This window comes from Armigeres subalbatus, chromosome 2 (assembly GCF_024139115.2).
Source record: "Armigeres subalbatus isolate Guangzhou_Male chromosome 2, GZ_Asu_2, whole genome shotgun sequence".
Classification (NCBI taxonomy): domain Eukaryota; kingdom Metazoa; phylum Arthropoda; class Insecta; order Diptera; family Culicidae; genus Armigeres; species Armigeres subalbatus.
The window spans coordinates 227,704,661-227,726,457 of record NC_085140.1 but is presented as its reverse complement, the minus strand read 5'-3'; the positions used below and the strand labels follow the sequence as shown (position 1 = coordinate 227,726,457).

At 38.5% G+C, this 21,797-nt stretch overlaps 1 protein-coding gene across 6 annotated transcripts in view; it reads left to right on the top strand.

The window, feature by feature from the left end:
• The first annotated feature begins 12,866 nt into the window (after window positions 1-12,866).
• The window catches only part of LOC134211815 (histone acetyltransferase KAT6B), an 84,608-nt gene continuing 75,677 nt past the window's right edge, over window positions 12,867-21,797 (top strand). For 2 of the 6 annotated variants that reach the window (XM_062689087.1, XM_062689088.1), the window contains exon 1: window positions 12,870-13,298. The gene's annotated coding sequence lies outside the window, so the exon portion shown is untranslated. Of the gene's footprint in view, window positions 13,299-21,797 lie in introns of all 6 variants that reach the window. The other 4 variants (XM_062689092.1, XM_062689090.1, XM_062689089.1 and 1 more) reach the window with 3 other exon arrangements.

Below are 21,797 nucleotides of genomic sequence, written 5' to 3'. Positions count from 1 at the left end.
GTATCGTTTTCCATTACTTTTTGAATTGCGTCTGATATTTTTACAAAATTTCCCGCTTTCAAAATAGTTTTAGTTTCATTACTCTTGGAACCACTGATAAGAGCTTCGACTCCTTTTTTGGTGGACATTATACTAGCTCGCTCAACAGGGATTTGTTCCCTGATGTAAATAGATTTTAATTGCGACGTCAATTTCTCTACGTCGTTGCAATAGGCTTCGGTTGAATCCTTTTGCTTGATAGCCTTCAATTTTGCAATTAATCCATCTGATGAAATTTTCGATTCACAGTGCTGTGTGAGTGCATCTGTAATTTCTTGTAAAGTATTTGCACCAGTTATGATCTGTCGAGCTAAGCCAGTTAGTCTTACAAATCTTAACTCTGTGGTTTGCGCTGCTGCTTTTTCAACAGCAGTAGCGGTTGCAAATTCATTTTCAACAGTGTCATGAAATAAGCTTACTGCATCAAGAAAAGAATCAAAATTCTCCGGTGCCCCATCGTACATTTGAACGAGGGTGGTACCAAGTTTTATATCTACTTTGGCCATTTTTTGAATTTTGGATTTCAGTCTATTAATGAAAATTATAATTACACCTCGGGAAAGTTTTGCGCCGGAATTTGGACCCCGTGTATTTTAAAGGTGGTCGGGATTTTGATTTTCCGTGTCCAAATCCCGAAAACATCGCATATGCTAAAAATGCATGGGGAAAACATCTGCGGATCAAATTCCCGAGGTGTGAGGCTACCTTAAATCCCTTGGACATAGTCCCTGCTGCCCCTGACAGCCTGACATGTGTAGGGACCTAAACGGGAACATTCTTACGAACGAGTCTGAGTTCATCCAGAGGTAGCGGCATCTGAACGGCGATGTGGCAGACAATGATGGTGGTATGGTCGAGGGTATGGTGACGAACCTGGGAGCTCGTGCGCCGGATGTACGTTTTCTGGCTCCAGGTCTCTACGAAATCCAAAAGGAGATGGTTCGATTCAAGCGACTTGCTCAATTCACTTGCCTTGTCTAATGCTACGTTTTGACATGGCAAGTGAGTTGAACAACTCAGTTGAATTCAATTGACTTGCCAAAAGTTGATCATGATCGACTTTCTTTTCGTTCAAGTGAATTGAATTAAGTTGTTTACACGTCCAGTTCGCGTTCGATTCAAGCGACTTGCTCGATTCACTTGCATTGTCTAAACACAGAACGAAAAAAAGTTGTGATTTTAATAATTTCTAATCTTATTTCAAAAGTAAGGAAAGTTTGGTATTTTTGAATGCTAAAATAATTGAATTAAATACAAAATATTTGATTTGAAAGTTTTTTTCTCAGTGTAAAATTGTTATTTTTACAGTGAGGCCAATCAGAACAAAAGGAGTAAAATAATCAAACTAACTTTTATATTTCATATTTTTGGCAACCCTGGCAACCAAAAAATGTATCCAGTTTTCCGCGAGCGGTAATGGCCGCCAGCTTGCCTGCGGGTTATGGGGCGAACACAATGCTGCGTCATCGCAGACTTCAACTTCATCGCATATGGCCGGACCCATATGCGATGAAGTTGAAGTCTGCGATGACGCAGCATTGTGTTCGACCCTTTAGTCTCTGATTTGACGTTTCTGGAGGTCAACTGCACCCACCATTCGAGCATTTTGATCAATGTGGTACATATATAAGAAGGCTTGAATTCATCGAATCAGCACCTTCTTATATGCAACATTGGTCAAAATGCTCAGAGCGGTGGGTGCAGTTGACCTCCAGAAACGTCAAATCAGAGACTGACCCGCAGGCAGGGATGCCAGATGATATTTTCAAATGTCTTCACAGTCGTTTAAAAATGTCTTCAAATGTCTTCAATATTAAAATTATGAATATTAGCGAAAAATTTCAAAATCCAATAGGTCTGTAAATTCAATCAAGTCCTTATTTTATTGATGTGGAATAATGTTTATTTTTTAATACTTAAATTGTTAGAATTTTAGAGAATATTTTTTAAATATTTATATTTAATTTAAAATTTTCACGAGATAGTGTATAACGAGTTTCGCTGGATTTTTTATTGAGTCTGGTTGAAATTCCACTGGCTATTTTTACTGAACTTCCACGTGGAATTCTTCCAAATTATTTTTAAAGAATATCCTGTACGGATTCAAAATTTACCATGAGATTTTTTGTAGGAACTTCCGGATAAATTTCTGGAGCAACTTCCGGATAAATCCTTGATGGAGCTTCTTATTACTTATACTAATTTCTTCTGGATGGAGCTTCTAATAACTTCTAAAACTCCTGACGAAATTTCCCGAAGATTTCCTGTTGGAACATCCAAAGGATTTATTGAAGGAACTTAAAAGAGGAATTGCTGGAGGATTTTCAGGAGAAATTCTTGAAGAAACTTAAAAAGGAATTCTTGTAGGAACTTCAGAATACATTCCGGAGGGATTTTCTGGAGAAATTCCTGAAGGATTCTCCTGATGAATTTCTGAAGGATATTCCTTAGGAATCACTGAAGTATTTCCCGGTGTCCATCGGTAATTCCTTCAGTAATTCCTAAGAATATCCTTCAGAAATTCATCAAGAAAATCCTTCAGGAATTTCACCAGAAAATCCCTCTAGAATTTACCCTGAAGTTCCTACAGGAATTCCTTCTTGTTTAGAAATTTTTAAACAAACTTCCGGAGGAATCCTTGGAAGTAGTTCTGAATGAATTCTTAGAGGATCTTCTTGAGATATTTCTGCAGAAATTTCCGAAAGAAATTCTGGAGGAAATAACAGAAAAATTCCATAGTATACTTCCGGAGGAATTCTTGGAGAAGCATTCGCCAACGTTCTTGGAGAATCTTCCAGAATAATTCCTGGAGAAACCTCCGGAGGGATCCCTAAAGAAGCTTCCACGGGAATTCCTGGGGGAACTTTCGAAAGAATTTCTGGAAGAACTTCCGGAGGAATTCCTAAAAACAACTGCTAGAGGAGTTCGTGAAGGAACTACCGGAGGAATTATGGAGGATCTTCCTTCGGATATACTTTCGCTGGAATTCGTGGATGATCTTACGGAGGAGCTTTTAGAGGAAATTCCAATGGAATTCGTGGAGGATTTTTTGGGGAAATCCCTGAAACTTCCGGACAAATTCGTTGAGGTATTTTAGGAGAAATTTCAGAAAGAATACCAGAACGATTTTTCTCAGAGAAAATAATAGAAGAATGACCAAAGATATTGATAGAAGAATCACCAAAGGAATTCAAGGAAGAATTTTACGAAAGCGTGTATCAAGTTTCCTCGGGATTTGTTTTAAGAACATTTTCGTGTAGTAATTTACCATGGAAGTTCTGAGAAATATTATTATTATTATTATCTTTATTTCAGAGGCTTTCAGCCCTAGGCTGGCTCACCTCTTTCCTGAGAAATATTTTTTTAACACCAAAACAATTTCAATTTCTTGTTGACATTTGTTAGAGTTTTCTATGGAAATTAATTGAGACAAAATTCTTGTGGAAATTGAAAAGGATTTTTTTGTGGGAGTTCATCGGAAATTCTTTTTATTTTACACGAAAATTCTATTAAATTTTCACTGAAAATTCTTTAAAAATCCACGGAAATTCAAAGAGTTTCCTGACGGATATTTAGAGGAATGTGGAATGATGGAATGGAAATGCCGAAAAGATCAGATGAATTCAGAAGGAATTTAGAAAAAAAAATCAGCTCAACGGTTGAATAGATTAAATCTGTAGGTGAAGTATTTTCCAACCCTGCAAGAGATCTGATTGACATCAGTGCTGATCGTTGTACCTTCTGAACGTACACATGTATTGACTGTTAGTAAGGTGTCAAAAATGTATAGTTAAACGACTCGCCGCGACCGTGTGTTTTAATGTTCGAATAAATTAAATTTATCTGTAAAACCTGCTCGTTTTCAATTATAACCGTAGAAAACCTACAAAATCTAGTCATAGAAGAATTCTGTCTATGTTTGCCGCATGTTAGATCGGTCATTGCGTTCCGATTTAATGGTCGAAATACCTTTTCACAGACACGCCAAAAACGACGTCGCCGCCATGAGGTCTAAAATGCATTACAGTTATCAATCGGCTAATGTGAATGTATTTTTATATTAAATATACATTTTGAGATTCTAAGCCCAAGACAAACACTATTATAACTTATGTAATATTTATTAAGTTTACATATAGAGGTAGCAGAATTTATAAGTAATAAAATTGTATTTTCTCGCTGGCTTATTGATTGTCTTCAAGTATCTTCAAATAAGTGTACAAGTCTTCACATATTTTGAAAAGTCTTCAAAATGTCTTCACAAAATAAATGTCTTCACGGAGATTCAAATGTCTTCAAATTGAAGACATGTCTTCAAATCTGGCATCTCTGCCCGCAGGCAAGCTGGCGGCTATAGACTAACGCAAAATGAACTCCCCCAAGAAATTATGACGTTTGAGCGGGTCGCATAATGAACGCAAAATGAACTTTTGTTCGAGAAGACGACCCGCTCAAATGTCAAAATCCATCGAGTGAGTGAATTTGATGAACTCCTGCACAGGTCTATTACCGCTCGCGGAAAACTGGATAACTGGCAGCCCACGATGAACACTGTCAGAAGAGAAATTTGAAAAAAAAACCAAAATCAGAAGTGGCACCCAAGATCATCGGCCAACTTCAACAAAACCGGCGGAAGAACTACCGGAAAAAAAAACATCCTGCTGAACAAGCACTCGTACTTCGACAACGATGGGAACGAAATCGATCCGCCGGTGGGAAGACACTGCGACGATGATGATCCTAGAGGTGCGTTTCCGACGAGAGTTCCAGAATCAGAGTATTGTCAGCAACAAATCAAAATCGGAAGAGGACAAGATAATGGGAATCCGCCAGCGGAGGAGCCACTGGATAAACATGTGTTTTAAACGGTGAGCACGCAAATTTCTTAGCCATCTCTTTATTTATCCTTCAATCTTTTCGTCCTTCATTCAAACCTGTCGGAATTATTTAGCGTTTCGTTGTGTTGTTGTTTATGTAATATTCTTCTTTTTCATTTAAAGGCTACTACACCTATACCGCAACCAGGGCGACCGGATCAGCAAGCTGACGCTGGACCTGAGCTTTAGAGAAAGTTCAAGCTGCGGAGAGTATCGAGTCCCACCCCGTTGATATTCGTCGAATGGAAAAGGACATGACGGAATGTATCCAGCTTTCCACGCTCGGTAATGGCGGCTAATCGGTGTGTAAAAATCAATTGGTCACCAGAGTCTCTTAATTCTCGTGTATACATGGATGAGACAGTGTGCCATGAGCTACAAAAGCTCACGTAGCACCGATTCAGTGCGACGAGAGAAGCTAGCGCGGCATGAAATAACTAAGTGAGCGTGTCTCAATATACGTCTCATGAGACTAATCTCATGCGCTAGAAACGCATAGCTGGCGTTACTTAGGCGACGATATTATTGAATGAAAAATTCCCACCCAAGTTGTTTTACGCATCTCCGCTGTTGTTTGCTAAGGTTTGCCATGGCAAACAGCGCATGAGCTGATCGCATTGAGATGTCTCAATGCGACTCACCAATGTTAATATGAGGTACACAAGCTTCGTGAGACTCGCGCGCGCTAAATTTTATGTGCGCGTAGCAGTCGTTGCTCAATCTCATCTTTTTTTGTACGCGTGCATGATGTCTGTTGGTCACTGTACTGTTTGACACTAGCTGGAGGAAAGCCCACTGGTGTTCCTGGGTGAGGGGAAGGGGAAAAAGGCCTTTTCGACAGTGAGTTTTCCTCCAGCTAGTGTCAAACAGTACAGTGACCGATTGATTTTTGCACACCGACAAGCCGCCATTACCGAGCGTGGAAAGCTGGATAACAACCGTAACAGGCGGACCGAATCACCACCAGTACAACTAAAAGCACGGTGTTGGCGGCAACAGCACCACCACCACCACGGTGCTTGCGGAGGATGTGACGATGGGCGGGGGTGCGGGGGTCAGAATAATGGCATATTTATCCAGCTTTCCACGCTCAGTAATGGCGGCTTGTCGGTGTGTAAAAATCAATCGCTCACTGTACTTTTTGACACTAGCTGGAGGAAAACTCATTGGCGAAAAGGCCTTTTTTTCCTTCCCCTCACCCTGAAACGCCAGTGAGCTTTCCTCCAGCTAGTGTCAAATAGTACAGTGACCGATTGATTTTTACACACCGACAAGCCGCCATTACCGAGCGTGGAAAGCTGGATAAATATCAATGAAAATAGAAACAAATAAACTGATTAGGAATAAAAAAAAAGGAAATGAATTAATAAATTTGAATAAATATATAAAATTTGATTTTAAAGCACAGGATTCAAATTGAAAGCGCAGCCTACTTGTTGTTTTGAAAACAACACTAGTTGATTCAAATGTAAAATACACAATTAGTTTTGAGAGGAACATGTCATTTTGAAAAGTTGGCTCTTGTAGAAGTTCTTCCTAAAGTGACATTTTTATTCTGGTAGATTTAACAGTCTTATACTTTCTACTGAAAATCACTAACGAATTTTCTTAATTTTACCAACGTTTCTTTTATTTTCACCAACGATTTTTTTTTGTGTGTGAACGTAGCATATATAGATAGTAGAATCTATAGATGAGCGAAAGCATGGCTGTGTCGATTTTTTTGCCCGTGCACACCCGCATATGACGTCACAGCCCTTTACGTTTCCATTGAAATCGTGACGTCATGCTCGTTTGGAGACACGTTTGACAGTTCGTTTGGAGACAGAGGATTTATCTTCGCTCATCTATATATTCCACTATCTATAGTAGCATAAATGTAGCATAAAGCCCGCGGTCTCTATTGCGCAGTCTACTGTTTATCATAATAGCAAATATTTGTCAAGTTTATCCGGATATCTATCCAGGTTTCCACGCTCGGTAATGGCGGCTTGTTGGTGTGTAAAAATCAATCGGAAAACTCACTGGCGAAAAGGCCTTTTTTCCTTTCCCCTCATCAAGGAACGCCAGTGGGCTTTCCTCCAGCTAGTGTCAAACAGTACAGTGACCGATTGATTTTTACACACCGACAAGCCGCCATTACCGAGCGTGGAAAGCTGGATAGAATTAGCCAGAAATAGACATGGATATCAAGCTGAATTAACAAATATTTGCCATTATGACAAACAGTGCACTGATATTGTCTGTTTCCTTGGTAACAAAACGAGCCGACCATTTTTTAGGCACTATCAAAATCGTCGCCAACATCTTTATTCTAAAATTATGTTAGTTTTATTAGGAAATAATGTCAATCTGCATTAAAAACAGGGCTCAATTTTGGGAAATAATGTGATTATTGAGTATATAAAATTTTGTTCACAGTTGATTTGACAGATCTTATGGCCATTTCTGCTGGCGACGATTTTGGCGTCAATTTGTTTTGCGACGATTTCAAATCGTCGCGACCGATAAGGTGGGAAATTGATAATATCCAGCTTTCCACGCTCGGTAATGGCGGCTTGTCGGTGTGTAAAAATCAATCGGTCACTGTACTGTTTGACACTAGCTGGAGGAAAGCCCACTGTCGTTCCTGGGTGAGGGGAAGGGAAAAAAGGTCTTTTCGCCAGTGAGTTAATAATTCTTCAAATATGTGACAGACTCTTAAGAGCAACACGCCCATTTCAACTACTCAAATTTTGAGTAGTTCCACTTTTTACGAAAATTGAGTAACTTTTCCGTGGGAAAAAAGAGACGGCAATACAATTTCACTCAGTCTCTGAGTGATTTGAAACGGGTGTGAAGATTACCGGTGGTGAGTGTAAGCCGTTTGGCAGCGCAGTATCATTATTTGACACTTTACCGATCGCTACTAAACGCGCTGCTATAACAGTTGCGCGACTGACCAAATTTGGTAGTGCGGTAACAGCGCAGCTATTTGATAAACTGTCAACTGTCAAACGTCACCGGTACGGAATACAGCAACCAAATTGAGACCCGAAAATAGTGACCGATACGAAAACGAGTGACGAAACTAAAATTACAGCGCTGCGCGGGTGATTAAAATGCTCGCGACCGATAATTAATGCTCTAATATTAATGCAAATTTATTTCCAGAAAAAAAAGTTACCTAATTTTGGGTTTTCACACTTAACGTGGAGGCGAATATCGATATAGGCCTTTTCACGAGACGTTTGAAAACAGCTGATTTTACCGTCAATTGACAGTTCTTATATAAAAGTGACAGCGTCGGATTTGAACGGTTTGTTCAGCGGTTGTAAACAAGTGCAGTCCCGGCATTAGGCTTTCAGCGATCGTGTACGTACACGCACGTTTCACTCACACTTTTACTCGGTTTGTTTGCAACCACGAGCAGCTGTCACGGCAAAATCAAATGGGATTGTTTGCAACCACGAACCTGCGATCGTGTTGGTGAGAAATGTCGGCGAGACCCTAATAGGCCTTTTCATGTGACACTGCCGAGACTGCACTTGTTTACAACCGCTGAACAGGCCTGCAAGTCCGAAGCTGTCACTTTCATAGAAGAACTGTCATTTGACGATAAAATCAGCTGTTTTTAAACGTCTCGTGAAAAGGCCCATTGTCACATGAAATGGCCTACACGCTCATTTTTGACGTAGGACTTACGTCTTTCTTTACTATACTGGGTGTCATTTAGATTTTTGGAAATCGAGAGCGTTACGCTGGAAGGGAAGATTTCAAACGTTACTAGCGCCTTTATCTTTCGATGGATTTTTAATATTTATATTCTCAATCCAGTTGAAAACCGGAATTGGGGGATAGCGAAGTTGGATTTATCTCACAATCCGTACGTTAAACCTAACTTCGGAAGTGGTGCGCTGTTTTCATATCGCGAAGAGCTATTCAGCGCACCACTTCCGAAGTTAGGTTTAACGTACGGATTGTGAGAAAAATCCAACTTCGCTAGCACCCAATTTCGGGTTTCAACTTGATTGAGTATATATCAATCGACTCAGACACTCTCCAGCAATTTGCCTATTTCATTGAAACTTTGATTTTTAACGAAAGACTATTGGAAATTTCAATTCTTGTCAAAGCCAGCAAAAATTTCATATGTACTCAATCCCGTGCATTCCTAACACGGACATCAGAATGCGGTATGTCACGGGCCTTCGGGTCTAGCGGAAGAATTTCTTCGTGTATAAAAGAAGCAGTGCCTGCCGTGTGCAAGTCATTACAATTTGTGAAAGCAATGCGTACTGACGTGCTGTTTGCTCGCGCATTGTTCGTTTGTTGTTTCGTTCGTTCGCTGTGTTTGTTTACGTACACAGCATGCAGTCGCCAGAAGTAGAATATAATATTGGGGTGGGTCTGCGAATATGCATGAAATAAGTGGGCGCATTTTTTTGTCATTCTGTGCTTGATGATGGTCGGATGCAGTGGTGTCGTTTGCGATGGATGCAATCGCCCATCCCATCGCTCGGAGTTCATGGCTAGTGGCCGATGATGGCTAAGGCAGCAAGGGCAGTGGTGGTGGATGAAGATGAATAAAATTAGAGGGATTTAACCTACCCATCCACGAAAAGTGATTGGTTTCATAATCCACATTATCCCAGGATGGGTACGAGTCATAGCATATGACGGACCATATGTTAAGTTGTGCTTGGTACTAAACGACACGTACATTAAAACATGGTTATACTATAACAGTTCTGATTCCCAGCAAAAAAAAAATCAACTACAATGATGAGAATCAAAATTGGATTAAAATAATTACTTTCATTTATTCGCAGAATGCATTAGCAATTAAAGATGCACAATCAGCAAAAGGGTTAATATCCATTTGAGGCTAGAAAATTTTGCTGTATTACATGTAAATGTTTTGAAAAAGTCCGCAAAAAATAATTTCCAGAAGAATATTTAAATAAACGTAATCTTATTCTTTGTTTTTCATTTTCTGAGAAATTATATTTTTATTTATGTATTTGTTTATTTGTTTTATTTCCAGAAGCTTTGAATAAACATATCGCTATAGCTATTATTATAATAATTCTACACAGCATGGAGGTTGTCATTTCCAATATCTATACCTATAATCAAACTCCATAGATCCAAAAGTTAGAAGTCAAATGTAAATTTGTTGCGTTTATATAAGTCCTGCGTCTACTCGCGGTTATGTTAAAAACATTACCCATTGCTAGTTTTTTCTACTCAGTAGTGTGTAGTTTTCTATTGCCGTCTCTTTTTTTCCCACAGAAATTTTACTCACTTTTGATAAAAAGTTGAACCACTCAAAATTTGAACTTACTTTAAAAAGTGAGTAAAATTTCTATGGGATAAAAAGAGACGGCAATACAAAACTACTCACCGGTGAGTAAAATCGAAATGAGCGTGTATATGCATATCATCTTAGATAATTAATACATAGATTGCTCACTGGGGCATCCCTGCTTGCAATCCACAGGAAACAACACTCTATCGGTCGTTGGGTGAACTAAACACAGTGGGGTGCGCATTCAGAAACAGAACAGTCGGGCGCATTTTGATTTGAATGTTCAAATTGACATTTAACACTTGCACGGTCAAACCCATTTACCCTAATTGAAGTTAAAGCAACTCAAAATATAATAAAATTTATTAAACCTCCAGGACTCACATCAGATTTCATAACATGACAGCTCGCATGTAGTAAAAAGTACAATAGTACCAAATTTCCATATATGGAAACATATTGTGACACACTTTTGGGTACTTAGCGTTATCCGACTTCATCACAACAGGTTGTATTCGAGAAGGAATGCAGTCTTCATTCATCCTGGTTGGTTACAATTGTGAGTTACGGCCTATCACATGTATTTTGGCTTCCAATCAGCAAAATGTACCTAAGATTTCTTACGAATTTCTTATTGACCCTTCTTGTTTTTTATTCGCTCAACCGATGATATGTTTAAGGTCAATTATCCCAAAGAACCCATGTTTTTTGACATCTCTTACTATATTCAAAATTTAAAACTAAAAATCGTCAAAATGTTGTTTTTTAGGTTTGGCTGAACATTCGTTCGATTTTGAACCAACATCAGGCTAGTTCACAAATTAACCTATTTTTCGTTTTTTTCAGATTTTAAAATAATTAGAGGCTTCATAAACTTTGAGTTAAGTGAAGTCAACCTCAAATAAGTCAAAGAGTTGACTGAGACAATAAAACGAGGTAAAATGTTTAGCTCAAGTGGTTAATTGATATTCCTATTCATACATTTTTTTTCTAAAAATATTGCAGATATTCCTGAGATATCTAAATGGTGTTCTCCTGAAAATCTTACAGGAGTTGTTTCTGCAAATTACTTTTGAAAATCAACCATCAATTCCTTGTAAAATTTCATTTGTATAATTTTCCTAGAACTTTTTTTTAAGCTATAGTTTTTCAAAAGTACAGTAGACGTTCGATAACTGCAAGTCATTTAACTGCAATGCTTTTTAACTGCAATTCGATAGTTGCAACAGTTTTGCAATTATCGGACCGCTAAACTTCAAACTGATGTCAAACTCAATGACAGCTGCATTGCGCTGCACATTTAGATGCACTTTTATTGCATCTGACGTCGATTGACAACCGTTTGACGTCTAGAATGCGTTGCAGTTATCGAACGGCATTCGTTAACTGAAAAGTAAACATTTTGCAGTTATCGAACGGCTACTGTATATAGACAACAGTTCAGTAATGATAACGAGCTTGTAGCAATTAAATCGTAATCTGAGGCGCGAGGCAAAATGTAATTCAAATTACATTATGTCAAATGACAAGTGACATTTTGGAGAGATTCCACTCTCTAACCACAGATTTAGTATTAGAGCCATGTACTTTTGGACAAAAATATTGGGCTACTCAAGGATTATGGCTTCATAAAAATTATGAAGTGAGCCAGGCTTCTACAAAAGCTCTGAATAAATAAGTCAAGTGACATGCCAATGACATTTATAACATAGCCTGGAATATTCTTGAAGAATTTATGAATGAATTCCTGAAAGAATTCTCCAATGAGTTCCTGGAAGAATTCAACAAGGATACATGGGATACATAGAATAATTCAAGAAAAGAATCCTGGAAGAATTTCCGAAGAAATTTAATAAAAAATTCAGAAAGAATTCACGAAAAAAATCTATACGAATTTTATAATGATTTTCTTGAATGAATTCCTGGAACTTTTCCCAAAATAATTCCTTAAGGAATTCTCAAAACGATCAATGGAAGAATTTTCGAACGAATTCCAGAAGAACTTTGAAACCATTCCAGAAAGAATTCCTTTTGAAATTTCTGAAATTTGCCAAACAAATTTCTTAGGTATTTTGTACTAGCTATAGAACGATTGTTTTTTTTTGTGGATTGTTTTCCCTTCTACTTGTTTATTTCACCCATATTGTTTTGGCAACTCCAACATAGTTGTATTGGTGAATCAAGTGCAAAACTGTAAAATAACACAGTGTAAAACTACGTGTTTTGGGGTTTAGACTAGTGCTAAACTAAATTCAACCTGTGTAAATAAAAAATCAACAGAAGTTATGCTGGAACTGCTGCTAATCTACGTTTGCAATGGGAATTAAAAATTCGACATTAGAAAAATATAATACATCCTTTCAACAAATAGTCTCAATTGAAAAAGTACTCTCGATTTGTTTCTTGTTAGCGTGAAATGAGCAGGGAGCAACTAGTTCACCCAATGACCGGTAGTTGTGTGAACAGCGCTGCTATTTTGTTGCCCGATGTTCACCTTGAGTGGTGTATCTATGTATTATTAATCTAAGATATCATGCCTGCATGATTTTTTTTTTCTCAAAATGCACGTGATTTAAATTAGTCGTGTATCTTAGGCGGGATTTTTATACGTCAAAATAAAATATGTTTAATGTTGAAAACCATTTGGGAACGCTGCATTGAAGGTAACCCACTCACTGCGCGGTCTTCGTTTTACAAATGAAAAAAATTAGCCATTTTGTCAAAGAAGTACGCAGCAGTTGAAGTGCGATGTGTGTATCAATAAAATAACAATTCTGTGCAAATCGTGGGATTAATTAACGATTGATTTGTTGCAAATCGTTTCGTAAACGGCTATTGAATGTTCAAAGATCAAAATTGCCGAAAATAAGTCCAATTTACAGTGTTAAATAAGTGCGAATTTGTTGTGTTACGGAAAATACTAATCAAAATCAGTGGAGAAAAGTGTCTACAGAAGGCTTTAGCCATCGGGGAATTTTTGCCGTCGGCCCAGGAGATTCAAAGCAGCGGCCTTAGATCAATGGATCAAATGAATTGATGCTGTTTATATAAGTGTACGGATTGCGTCTAGGTCCATTTTGCAGACATTGCAGGTGAGTGGGTTACTTTTCTGCTCGTTTTCTGTAGACATTTTTGCGAGGAAGAAAAGTTCTTATGTGCAAGATGGCTGCCGTCGGCATGTCCATTCGTCTGTGAATTCATTATGAATAATACTCGTTTATAGAGGGGCTGTTCATAAATGACATCCGTACCACGTTGATGCTAATGTTTCTGTTGTTGAAAAGCAATGTTGTCCTTCCAAGTGGCACGGAAGTTTATGTTTTTGAATAATTGTGATTGATTTGATATTGTGATAAATACCCATCATTCATAATGCTCATGAGCATATTAAGTTCCTGCAAGGGAAGTAAAAAAATATGAATAGGTGCTACCCATTCGAGATAAACTGGGAATGACATGGAAATTAGATAATTTCATTGGGACTGTTTTTAATTGTAATTGTTATCTGATCAACGGAAGCCTGCTAGTTATAAAACTTTAGATAAGGTCAAGGAAAAGTAATGGCCCGTTTATATATTCGCTAGTTCTAGCGGACAATGCACTGTCCGACAATACTAGCGCGAAATTAGCACAATGTAAACATCTGCTAATAGTGTTTACATTATGCTAATATCGCGCTAGTATTGTCGGATAGTGCATTGTCCGCAAAATAAGAAAACATTGATACGAAAAATAAGAAAATTTTAAATTTATTTTCAAACTTTCATAAAATCCATTACATATAGACTGAATGTTTGCCCAAGTATAAATGATCATGACATTTAACCCTTTATAAGGCAGTGGCAACTATATTGCCACCAACAAATAGGGTAACGGTACCAATAGTGGAGGTATTAGTAGATCCACAAAAGAAAATATTTTTAAAAATTGATAATTATGGGAAATTTACAGCTTTAATATCTTAGTCAATAGATAAACTAATAAATTTGCTAACAAAAATGAGATTGATGTCATTTAACATCAACAATTACCAAATATTGCTTGCGCCACTATGGGTACACTGTTCCTTTAGTGGCGGTAAAAATTAATGTTGGTTCCCATAGTGGTGCTATCCATTGATTTCTTATGGGACTCGCCACTATTGGTACAGTTGCACCACTATAGGTGCAAGGAAGTCAATTTTATTAAGGAAAATCATTGTTTTTAATAGTTTTTCAAGCGAAATTTTAGGATAAGTTGCATTTAACAGCATATTTAAAGCACGACGCATCAACTAAAGCCATTGTAAATGGTATATTTATGATAAATCTCATTAAAACCCCACTACCTCCACTATTGGTGCTACCTCCACTAAGGGTACGGTTACCCTAATATGTTTTTCTATTTATTAACAAGAGCTCTACTTATTATTTCACATGTAGTGACTTTATTTGCTTCCTAGTAACACCCCAGATGAATTTGAGCCATAAAAAATTGAAATGTCAATTTGAGAACAGTTTTTTTTACGAACATATCGTAAGTTTCGAGTGGAAGAAGGATTTTCAGTTATAATTCGTTAAAAAAACGACAAAGATATATTTTCCGTTGGTATCAATTATTTTGAATCTCCTGTGTTAGATTACTACGTGATTAGCGTGAAAAAAGCTTTGCCTTTCTGTATATTTGGTTTTTGGATTTTTGACGAAATTGTATTTTTTTTCCCAAGAGTGTCCCCCCTTGGGAGAAAAAACATGAAAACTTTTTTTTTCACTTATAATGCGTTTTCTGACTAGAACTCTTCACCAAAAAATGTAACGTACCTTGATTTGACTAATTCTACGTAAAACCAAATTCTTAAAAATCTTTTTATATTTTTGTTGTTACCTGTTTTCCTGCTTGCCGGGCAGTGGCAATTATATTGCCACCAATGTTGTCCCGCTTCGCGGGCAGTGGCAACTATATTGCCACCAATGTTTTACCGTTTTGCGGGCAGTGGCAACTATATTGCCACCAATTTTTCAATGTTTCTGAACTGTTTAATGTAGGGGTGATCGGGGCAATATGGGCCACCTAAGGTAATCGTTCCGAAAAGCGCAGAAAAGCTCAAAAAACATCGTTCAAATGTAGTTGACTTATACTAGAGAATGTTACCTTTCATATAACGTCGATGAATGACGAAAAATGCGTTTGGAAATTGTTGGAATGCACTTTTGAAAATGTATTGATTTCAATGTGTGTTCCCGACTGTACGGGGCAATATGAGCCACCATTTGGGGCAGTATGGGCACCCATCCAAAACGTTAATTTAGGCGAAAAAGTATCGTAATATAGAAGAATATGATATTCCTACAATAGTTGTGAGTATTCCATACCAAATAAAATTAAAAAACCGCACAACAGCGGACTGAACCGATTTGCCACTCTTCACCGTTTGAACAGCCACATTTCAATTGGCCAATGGTCATTTTTTCTGTTTCAATCGCAGTAATGCGCTGTTGTAATTTTTCCGTAATGAATCTTACATATATGATAATCTTCTTGTATTTGACTACTGAAATTTGAACTTGTTCGTATTTTAAGGCCTGATATCTTGCTCTGGGCAGGTATGCCCATATTGCCCCATAGAGACTGGTTTTGGGGAAAAAAAGTTTTATGATAAATTCAGATTTGTATCAATACAAACATGTGTGTACAATATTCAATTTTAATATATCTTTTGATTGTGGTGTATTTTTGACCTGTATTTTAATCAGTTTCAAAACCTTATTTATAAACTTCAAATCTTATAATAATTTTGCCTAATGCAGCAAAAATTTACATTTTCAAGTGTATTTTTATGTTTGAATTGAATTTTAATGCGGTTTTCACGTTGATGCATATGTGTAGCATCCTCTTAAAGATCATATAACTTTTACATGCTAAAACTTGTCAATAAGCTCCAAATGAGGATGGCTCATATTGCCCCGTATGTTCATATTGCCCCTACTACCCCTATAACAAACATACATTTGAGTTTAATACCATGTCAACATTGTGTCCTATTGTTGTTTTTGTTAATTTATTGTTTAGATTCGTCTGCCTTATAAAGGGTTAAAGCTTTCTTCAAAATATTAATTCAGGTAACGAACTAATGTTATTAATTTCTAAATGTAATTATTTCTGCATAGCTTCTTTCTTGACCTGATAAGAAGTATTGTACTAACTAGTTATCGTATTCAATAAAATAATAATTACAATGAATTATTGGCAGTGGCTGATTTCCTACTCGCCGATGCCACATCCAGGCGCTATAGTATATGCGCAAAATAGCCAGCATGAGTTAACCGTCAGGAATTTGTATGGCGAAAGGCATCTAAAGCGGGATTTCTCAAAAGTAGGAACTTTTCACGAAAAAATATTTGGTACCAGTAGTGTAGGAAGGTGTCCGCTACTACGTCTACCAAATATTTTTTCGATCAAGCTGTTTAATTTTGAGAAATCGAGCCTTAGATGCCTTTCGCCATACTGATTTCAGAAAGTTAACTCCTAGTGTGCCGCTGTAAGCATGCTCAAAGCAGGCGATTCATTATAAATGTTTGATGAATATAACTCAATGATAGCTTTCATACATACTAGAGCAGTATGGAAAACGCAAACTTCATCCAGACAAGTGAGAGCAAAGTTTTTCTGAACCGCTTTGGGTCCCCAATCACCTGTGCAAAATATAGGCTCGATTGGTAGCATCCTCGCTTTACACACCGCAGTTTAAATTTATATGGAGATTAGGGAAAATGTAGTAGTAAAAAATGTCATTAAAATTGATTGTTCAAACCAGTGGCGTAGCCACGGGGGTGGTTTTGGACATAAACCCCCCCCCAGAGACAAAATTTTTAGAAGAAATTTTTTTTCGAACCTTCTCGAAATTAAAAAATGTTCAGAAACCCCACCCCCCCAGACCCATTTTCTGGCTACGCCACTGCTTCAAACCATATGCAAGAAATCAATGTTTATGCCAGCATTACCGGACAACCTATGGTCCTATGGTTGTCAGTGGGTAAAACCCATCTTCCTTCGTGTCGGAATTTTTGCTTTGTAAAATGATTCCGAATAACTCCCATTGGCTCCATAGCCCTATTACTATTACTATTAGATCAATAATTTTGAAATAACATTCAAAGTCAATTTATTCACTTGCTATAAATTAAACGAGGTTCAAACAATTCTTAAACTTGGTTTAGTTTTTTTTTTTTGATTTCTTCACCCTCACTTAACTACTAAACGTGGCTTATGAAACGTCACGCTTAAGATAAGCGAGGTTCAATTGAAGCGATGTTCTGACATTGCTATAGAGTGCTAAGCGCAAAAGCATTGAAGAATTTGACAATTAGATTTTGAATATTCTGGAAGGTATCAAAAAGTGCAAATTTAAAAAGGAACTCACGACGTCAGCACATTTTGGATCGGCCTCGTTGGACATTTTTGGGAAGTGACAGTGAAGACGAGGGCGATACTATTGGCATAAAATTAGCACGTCGTGAGTATAAAATACGTACTCGTATAAGTATTGATACATGGGATGATCAGGATTTTTTTTACGAGATTCCGCCTTCAGAAAATCACCGTCGCAATGGTCTTCGAAATAATTTTGAAGTTGATGAAACAAGGTGAGTTTCGTACTATATGAACACAGCTTTCATAATATTTAAATTAAATCTGATTGAATATCTAACATATAGATCACGGCACATTCACACGATGGTGCAGCTATTGATAACACTTCGGTTTTATGCACTGGGATCTATGCAGATAGCGATTGCCGAGTTTTGCTGGCGTATGTGTTTCGTCTGTTTGCCGCATTATTCAGCGAGTTTCGTTGGCATTAGCTGAACAACGTCAACGCTTCATTCAGATGCCAAGCACCCAAAGTCAATTAATCGCTGCAAGTCGCGATTTCTTCAGCATTGCTAAAGTTTCTCGCACTATTGGTACGATTTATCGTACACATGTCAAGATGCAATCACCTGGAGGTGATCATGCTGAGAATTATCGAAATCACAAATCATGGTTCTCAGTGTTCTCACTAAATGTGCAAACAGTGAGTTCAGCAAATCTAAAACTTTTGAATATAGTTGCAAGATGGCCGGGAGCATCACACGACCAGCACATTTTAATAACTATTAATAACGGTTCTATACTATTCCCCAGAAAACCGTTCCCCAGAAAACCATACCCCAGAATTCCATTCCCCAGAATGTACTATTCCCCAGAAAACCAACCGCCAGAATGTACCATTTCCCACAAAACCAATCCCCAGAATGTACCGTTCCCCAGAAAATCATTCCCCAGAATGTACCGTTCCCCAGAAAACAGAATACATAGATGAAAATAATTTAATTTTCTTGTTTTCTTACAAAGATCATCGCCAGACCATACAAAAATTATGTATTGAGATGAGTTGGATGTGTAAGGACCACTGTGGTAATTGTTGGAAGCTATTAGTTTCAAATACAATGTGCCTTTTGGCATAATGACCATAAGGTGCCCGCCAGAGTAAACGCGACATGCGATGCGACGTGAAGCGGCTCACGCAAAGGAATAACATTTTTATCAATGAAATGTCAAACTGCACTGTCGTGTCACGTCGTATCACGTGGTCACGTCTATTCTGGCTTCACCACAAACAAAAAACACGCCTTGATTAAGGAAACCAATAGGGATCCACGCATTTGCCCGAAATAAGGCAATTAAGTCGATGATTCCTTCTTTTAAGCGCGCATTTTCCTGAATAGGGCAAATGAGTCTATTTTTTGTGCCACGCACTCGTTTGTCCAAAATAAGGCATACGAATAGAAAAATGAGTAAATAATTCCTTCTTGAAAAGCACGACTTTGCTCGAAATAAGGTTAACGAATAGGGGCCCCCATAGCCGAGCGGTAAGACGCGCGGCTACAAAGCAAGACCATGCTGAGGGTGGCTGGGTTCGATTCCCGGTGCCGGCTAGGCAATTTTCGGATTGGATTGGAAATTGTCTAGACTTCCCTGGGCATAAAAGTATCACCGTGCTCATGATATACGAATGCAAAAATGGTAACCTGTGCCAGTGTGGGAATGTAATGCCAAGAAGAAGAAGAAGAAGAAGAATGGATGATTCCTTCTTTTAAAATACGCATTTGCTCGGAAAAGACAAATGAGTGTTTTTTCCCCGAGTCATTCTTTCATTACGGTTTTTTAGTTGCCATCTGTTAGAAAATCTATATACAAAGTATACGTAAAGGCTATATGTTCGCTCCAAAAACAAACTTTTTATAGGAGGCTCGGAGACCCATAGTGTTATATACCGATCGACTCAGCTCGACGAATCGAGGTGATGTCTGTGTGTGTGTATGTGTGTGCGTGTGTATGTCGTATGTGTGTGTTTGTGCGCAAAAAGTCTAGCACACTTTTCATATACTTACCTTTAACCGATTTGCTCGCAACAGGTTGCATTCAACGCAGACTTTTGTTCCATTGTTTCCTATTAAAAATTGGCCGGATCGGACTATGGGCTCAGAAGTTATGGTCAAAATACTTTTTTTTATACAACAAGGAGTGGAAAAGTCTAGGCACTTTTTTTTTAATCTTTTGTTTATTTGAAAGGCTCATTTGCCGTAAAGCGCTACGGAGCCAAAATCATGTTTCTAGTACAATTTTAATCTTGATTCTTACAAATAATGTTAGTTTTGGGGAACCGAAAAACTCGCGGTTTGGTCGAGGTTAGGGAATACAATAATACAAAGGGAAAGGAAAGGGATTTAAGGTATTTACTAATTACGATTCTAATAATTACATGGTTTAGATGCTTAACGATGTTTCATCTGTAACGGAACAAACAAATATTTTCTTGGGAGACAACAAGAGGAAGAAATACGAGAGGGAATAACGACAGACATTGATGAGCAACAAGAAAAAGACATTCGTGATGGGGTACGACAAGGGGACAATGGTTACAGCCTAACATCTGCTACTTTCAAGAATTGGTGGACAAGGGACATGTATTCGAGGTCAAGACCCGCCAACACTTCCCTAATAGGTTTTCGTTGTTTTCCTCGGACCCGGAGATGTTCATTTAGCGTAGATCTGGGGCCACGATGCTCATCGCACGCCCACACGACATGGTCAATGTCCTGATAATCTGCGCCGCAAACACAAAGATTGCCTTCTGAGAGCCCCACTCTGAAAAGATGTGCGTTTGAAGTGTAGTGATTGGACATTAGACGACACATGGTTCGAATGAAGTCTCGTCCCATATTCAATTTTTTGAACCATGGACGCTTCGACACCTGCGGGCGAATTGAATACAGCCATCTACCCAACTCCCCATTTGTCCATTTCTGTTGCCAGCTGTTCAAGGTTTCCTGGCGAACTAATGTGAAAAATTCATCGAAGGTGATTTGTCGATCGTAAATATCACCTTCCATAGCGCCCACCTTAGCCAATGAGTCCGCTTTCTCATTTCCCGGAATCGAGCAATGAGAAGGGACCCAAGCCATGGTGATTGTGTAAGACCGTTTTGATAAAGCACTCAAAGCTTTCCGTATCCCGTTCAAAAGATACGCTGAGTGCTTAACCGGTTTCATTGACCGAACAGCCTCCAGTGAACTTAGACTGTCGGAGAAGATGAAAAAGTGGTCAGGAGGTAGGGACGCGATTTGCTCAAGTGAATAGTGTATAGCTGCTAGCTCAGCAGTATACACAGAGCAAGGCTCTTTGAGCTTAAAGTAGGCGCTATGAAAAACGTTAAAAACACCGAAACCAGTGGAGTCATCCGTTTTTGACCCATCTGTGAAAAAGCTTCTCTCCTGGCTGGCGTGCCCGTATTTGCTTACAAATAATGGAGGTAATACCTCCCCACGAATAGAGTCTGGTATTCCATGAACCTCCTGCTTCATGGACAGATCAAAAGTAACAGAGGAACTGTAGGAGTCTAAGGAGTTAGCACGATTGGTGTCAACCGAAGATGGGCATACCTCCAGCGTCATATACCAGTGGTAAATACTCATGAAACGAGATTGAGGGTTTTGTTCAAGCAGCTTCTCGAAGTTGTTAATGACCAATGGATTGAGCACCTCACAACGGAGGAGGAACCGGAGCGATAATTCCGCAAAACGATCTGTCAGAGGAAGAACTCCCGCAAGTACTTCCAGACTCATCGTATGAGTCGAATTCATACAACCCAACGCGATACGGAGACAGCGGTACTGAATCCGTTGGAGCTTCAGCATGTGTGTTTTCGCCGCGGACTGGAAGCAGAAGCTACCGTATTCGAGAACCGACAGAATTGTTGTTCGATACAACGTGATGAGATCTTCGGGGTGCGCTCCCCACCATGTTCCGGTTATTGTTCGCATGAAGTTGATTCTTTTCTGTCGAACCAGACCCCGAGGTATTTAGAAGACATGCTATGAGTGATTGTCTTACCCATCAGTTGAAGCGAGAACTTAGCCGGCTTATGTTTTTATGAAAAGACAACCATCTCAGTTTTCTTCGAAGAGAATTCCCAAGTAGACAAATTGTCCAAAGTATCTTGCAATGGTCCTTGCAGATCGATTGCGATTGCCTTCGAAACGGATACAAAAAAAAACATCATCTGCAAG